The sequence below is a fragment of the Gekko japonicus genome, unplaced genomic scaffold, assembly GCF_001447785.1.
Source record: "Gekko japonicus isolate JY-2015 unplaced genomic scaffold, Gekko_japonicus_V1.1 scaffold155, whole genome shotgun sequence".
Classification (NCBI taxonomy): domain Eukaryota; kingdom Metazoa; phylum Chordata; class Lepidosauria; order Squamata; family Gekkonidae; genus Gekko; species Gekko japonicus.
Genome location: NW_015167534.1, coordinates 1,076,220 through 1,082,219, shown reverse-complemented (window position 1 = coordinate 1,082,219; position 6,000 = coordinate 1,076,220). Strand labels below are relative to the sequence as shown.

At 38.1% G+C, this 6,000-nt stretch overlaps 1 protein-coding gene across 1 annotated transcript in view; it reads left to right on the top strand.

Annotated features, from left to right (window-relative positions):
• The first annotated feature begins 1,523 nt into the window (after positions 1-1,523).
• ZBTB38 (zinc finger and BTB domain containing 38) overlaps positions 1,524-6,000 on the top strand; it is a 72,443-nt gene continuing 67,966 nt past the window's right edge. The window contains exon 1 of the mRNA XM_015413488.1: positions 1,524-1,595. The gene's annotated coding sequence lies outside the window, so the exon portion shown is untranslated. The remainder of the gene's footprint in view (positions 1,596-6,000) is intronic.

The window sequence follows — 6,000 nt, the reverse complement described above, 5'->3', positions numbered from 1 at the left end:
CATTTTGTAATGTAATCTCTACAGCAAAATAGCTTCCGCTTATGCCTGGCAGATATATTTAGCTCTAACCTTCCTTGTGGTTAGCAGGGTGCAACACAGACACAGAGACAGCTGATTGTGCAGCTAGCCCCCATGCGCGTACGATTTCATCAATATGCTTAGCATTTCTGATAATTCAGTGCAGAATCAGTTTTAGCGATGCTGTGTTGTTTTCTACATGCTTAACAACAAGAATAAAAACAAGAGCAAAATACACAGGTTAAAGGAGATCAGAAACCACAGCAAACAGAGACATATATATCTAGGACCTAATACATACTATATGAAATCTTCTTTCCGTCAAGCAAGGAGCTGTTTCTGCTGATGTTCTGTCCATCTCCTTCATCCAGCAAGAGAGAGGTGTCTTCTTTTCTCAATAGAGGGAGAACTGCCATTCTGCAGGCAGGTTTTTAGCTACAGAATCTGAAATGCTTAAAGACTGTACCATTGAAGGACATGGAGCTTCGCTGAACAGTGCATAGTAACGATTCATCTTGCATCATCAGTTGATTACAATTTTTTCCCCTTTGTTCCCTCCCACCCAGTTGTTCTAAGACTCCGGTAGCAGATTTGCAATGTCACTTGACAACATTAATCAGATACTGCATTTAAGGTGAGCTGTCCCTTGCCTTTTCCCCCCTTACCAGATCTGTTCTGCTGCAGTGTGCATCATACTGCTGCAAGTCTTAAAATGGCAGGCAGGATTAATGTTGCTTCAGCTGTGTGCATGCTGTGGAAACAGCATTCATTATGCCATGCCTAGTGTTTCTAATGGGTGCATGTAAATGGTCTGTGTGCCATCTCATGCAGTAGGGAAAACGTGTTTCCTGATGGGCATTGCTACTTAAGCTGGCCACCTTGTAGGCTTCAATTTCATTTTCTGCAAACTGAATTGTCAGTTTGTTGTCGCATTCTAAAGCCAGTGTTAGGTCTTACTTTTTTTAAATGAATTTTTTTAATTAAAAAAAAAAAGGCGAACTGGGCTTCCCAGTGGTGTCACACTTATTCCTCTTGCTTTTGACTGCTATTTAAATAATGTATGTTGTATTGTTAATTAATGGCAATATCGAATTAAACCCCCCTGAAACGAACGTATTTATTATGCAGGCACATCCAATCTATTTTTAACTCTTACGCAGTCCGTGCACGTTGTGTAATGGGCTTTGGTTGCTGAGTTTTTCTTTTCAGCAAGGGGGTAGCGTTAGGCTGATTTTCAGCAAATGTGACAAGTGGCCTTTGCAGTGGTCAGCTTCAAGCTTTGAACCCTTCCTTGGAAGGAAAAAAAGGGGGACAGGAAGCCCTTGCCGCTGCAGCTTATTTAAAAAAAAAAAGCCCTTAGATGAGGACATCGCTTTGCCCCCCAATTCCCTCCTGTTCTTGCCATTGATAAGTTCAGCTATTCTAATACAGTCTGTTCAAGCAAGCAGCTTTTAAATACAGCTTCCATCTATTTATTTATTTTTTAGAAGACCAAGATTTCAGTGACTTTCCATCATTTTGTATAAAAATGGCTGGGTGCCTTGTCATTCTAAGACTTCATTAAGACATATACACAGGTAGGTGAAGACTTGCATGTTTTACCGATTCTTGTTCTATGCCGCAAGGATTATGGTATAGTGGACTTTTTGGTTGGGTTTTTTTTGTTGTTGCTGTTGAGAAGATGTGGTGCTAAATTCTATAACTTTATTTTGATGCAACAGTGGATGATGGCTGTTTAAAAACATACTGAAAGTGGAACTATTGTGTCTGCTAGAATAATCAGGGCGTGGCACCGCTTATGTAACAAAAGAATTTTTTTTAAAAACCAACATATCCTGGAAGATTTTGAAGTCAAATATAAAAATAATTAGACTTTGCTGAGACGTAAATGTAGAAGTTGTAAACATAGGGATACATTTTCAAAAAAATATATATTGAAATTCTGTGATAAGGAGCGGTCTTTGGTGTTTGCTGTTGAAATAATGTAGCATTAATTGTATTTATATAAAGTTGTTTATATCAAATAAGAAAGTATATGTTATTACCTTTTTGTATTTTTAAGGGCATGTCTAACACAGACATATCTAAAGGCACTCCTGTCATTTTGAATATGAATTTGAATTTGTCTTATTTGAATTTAGTTAACAAATTAAAATGAAGCCTGATAGAGACACAAAATCTTATTGTGAGTTGTTTGAAATCATTACTGTATGGGCATGGAATAGATTTTAACATATATGTGCTTCACATTAACACTGGGCCAAAACCTGTTTCCTTGGCAACCAAATCCTGTTAATGGGGGCAACAGCAGATATTCAAAGGTAGTTATTATTGTTTAATTCCACAATGCAAATGGTGATCTCATCTTACATTTCTGGGCGGCTGTCGTTTCTTAAATGATAGAAGGTTTGAGCACTGCATATAACAACAGGATCTTCTCTCCTCTTCAGCTGATTACCTAAAAATGCATTTGTGTGTTTTTAAAAAGAAAACCCTCCACAGTTGTTCACAGTGACATGTATGTGTATTTACAGTAGTAATTCCATATCAGTACTATACAAATATACCTGAAGTTATAGACAGATTAAAATTGTAAATATGTTTAGACCTTTCCTCTTTCCACTGATTCACATAATCCCTCAGGTTTACCAATATGAACGCCTTCTAAAATGACAGGGTGGGGGAGAGATGATCCAATTTGCGGTTTACTGTAGCACTCATGGAAGGTACCAGATTATTATGAAAGGTGTTCACGTAAATTGTTTAGTAGAAAGCACCTCACCTCATATGTCTCATAGAATCTGTAAAAATTAAACCCAAAGGTAAAATATGTTATGTTAGTCTGCAGCATTGGTACACATTTCATACAGCTTATTTAGGGGGTCTTCCTCTCTCACTACAGCAAGTGTCACTGCAAAGATCTTTTTCAGCAAGGCAGCCATTTTTGTTTCATGTCCTTGACTATAAATCTGGTAGGAAGACGATGTGTCGGTCGCGATCAGCAGCAAAAGCACAGGCTCGAAGGAAATATTTAAAGTATAATTCTGTTGACCAGTTATATTACTGCAAGTAGCAAAGCGATTTTTCAGGTACAATGTTAATTTGTACTTATTTCTAAAAATCACTAGTACAGTAAACTTCCGATAAGTATTTCTATTTTAGAGAATGACCAATAACAGTTGTTTTAGAATGACTTCTTAATTCTTAACAATCGTGGCTGCAGTACGATCAAGTTTTCCATTCTATTTCCTTTTTCAAGTTGCTTTAAAAACAAGATCTTTTCAAATGATATTTTAAAATGTCCTGTTCATTATACTGTAGATTTCATTCTTCATAACTGAATTATTTTGATGGGTCTTTTTTGAGGTGCTTTTTGAAGCATCAGCTTCTTGGTGTAATCATTAATGTTATTTATTTTATGCATGGACTTTTATGGTTAAAAATGGCTTGTTGCCATGTTTAAGTTGCCTTGCAATAGTACTGTGTGTTTTAAGTCTTGTTTTTAAAAGAATTGCTATAGGCTAAAATAACCATCTATAAAATATTTGTTCTTGTATTTCCTCCTTCCTACATCACAATATTTCAGTGTAGATGCTTTCTGATCTTTATTTCAGATTAAGGGGACATTTCCCTCTCTCAGATCACTGGATTTCTACCGTATTTAGGAAAAATGTATCCGTAATTTGCAAGGAGCAATTTCTTATGCTGTAAGAGTTTGTTTACTTATCTCTGAGATTTTTGAAATCTGTGTGTGTGTGTGTGTGTGTGTGTTTTATGGCCCCCAGTTTGAATACTTCATGCTGTTCATAGCAGAAGCAACATACGCTGTTTCTATTTATCCTTTTACAGCTGATGTCAACAAGAGAACTGCAGGTTTTCATCTGAGCCAACTAGCATCTACCTACCTTCTTTGATCATTTTTTTTAAGTACTGAAAAGAATTATTTTGGATGGCCATTCCAAATCATCATGGGTTCCTTGGGATTGTCCATTGGAACGCATTGGTTGTTTACACAGGGCTAGCTAAGATCCTTTCCCAAATGGTCAAAAAGAAAAAGTTATTAGCCTTACAAATGATGAGTGAAATGCACTGAGAAGACCAGAAAGGCAGAATAAACATCTTTATGTAAAAGGACTTCCAAAGTTAGTCATGGGCGTACACAGGGAGCTCCCCTTTCTTCAAAAACTGTGTGATGCTTACAGTCCAGTTTTTCTCTGCTACCCGCTCAGCATTTATAAATTGCTCTCCTGGCTGAATATTTTTCCAGTCGTCCATATCTTGCAAAGTAGGCCAGTATTATTTCCCCAGTATTACAGTTTGAGGCACTAAGGTTAATGGTGGTTTCACTAATGACCCTGCTTTAATGTATTCAGTGGCCATTCATTGACAAATCCCTGATATATAACCCCCAGATTTGGTTAATTGCTCCTTTATAGAACAACCTTTTGAGCCAGATCTTGGGAGCAAAACACAGTTTTTGATTGTTTGGCATTTGCTATTCACATTTCAGATTGATTCAATAGCTTAAAGAGAAAAAATATCTGGATAGGAGTGGAAAAGGTGCAGATCAGTGCAAAAATAACACAAGACTATTTTATTCCACAGGAATAATAGTAGAGGATAAATTGTGTGTAGAAGCAAAGAAGACATAACTTTATGGTTAAAATTAGATAACACAATGTGGTCTGTTTCATCTTTTTCTTTATTCTGCTTATCTCCTTTGTCCTGCATCTATCCTCTGAATGAATTTCTATACAAAGGCTGGCCAGAATTTTCTGGCAGAACAGGTGGGCTGGTCACAAACCAAGGGGTAGAACCTAATGCTTACAAAATGGAGGCTGAAAGGTCATGGCATCTATGGAAACATTCTCCAAAGGACTTCTTGCCTCACAACTGTTACCCACCCCTCTTTCCTCATTGCCAGAAGGGTGGGTTCAATGGTCTGGCCTGCTGTTTGATAGCAGACTGATGGCAGAAATCAACAGGCAAAGCTTCTGATTGCCTTGAGACAAAATCAGCTGGCACTGTCTACCCATAAAGCTGCTCTTAAAAGCCAAAGCAGGTATGGTGTAGTTGTTGGAGTGCTGAGCTAGGACCTGGGAGACCTGGGTTCAGATCCCCCCTCTGTCATAGAAGCTTGCTGGCCATTCATACACACAGCCTAACTTACTTCATAAGGTTGTTGTGAGGATAAAATGGAGGAGAGGGGAATGATGTAAGCCACTTTGGGTCCCCATTGGGGAGAAAAGTGAGATATAAATTAAATAAATAAAGCTATAGCAACTGAACAACAGAAAAATCTGTTCTCTTTCATTCCGCAACTCTCAGCACTCCCATGACCCAGTTTCCTCTTTTGTCTCTGAAGCCCTAAACCAAAAATCTCTTTATACCTCAGCACTCATTATTGTACTCTTCTTCCTTCACTTCATGTATTTTTGCGCTGTTACTGCCCCCTGACTTGCATATATATGTGCATATAGAGACAGATATACACACACTAGTATTCTACTGTTCCTTACTGAGCTCAGCAACAGATGGCAACAGTACACAAAGCTTTCACTCTCAAAGGAGTTTGTGTGCTGAGGGACATTTAGTGCAGATGGACATGTAGTATAGCTGGTTAACTGCAACAAAATGGAAAAACAGGTGCAAATTTTGCCCACACCTCTGAGTACAGGCAGAAAAAAAACATTGCAAATATAACCTAGGTTTGTTGACAGGCTGGGCCACATAGATCTGCAAATAATTGCTTTGAGAATTTCCCATGGGCCACAAATAGACAGGGCACAGTCTGCAATAACAGCACAGGCCTTATGTTTTGCAGGCCTGGTTTTAAATGGACAGGGGATGGGTGCTGTTCAGTATGAACCAACCAGGGAAACATTTATTGCAGTGCATTACAGTCCGTTGTGATCTTTCAGCACAGGTATTTATGAGACAACAGATCTTGGGTGAATCTGTTCAAAATGGAAAATTCCTGTA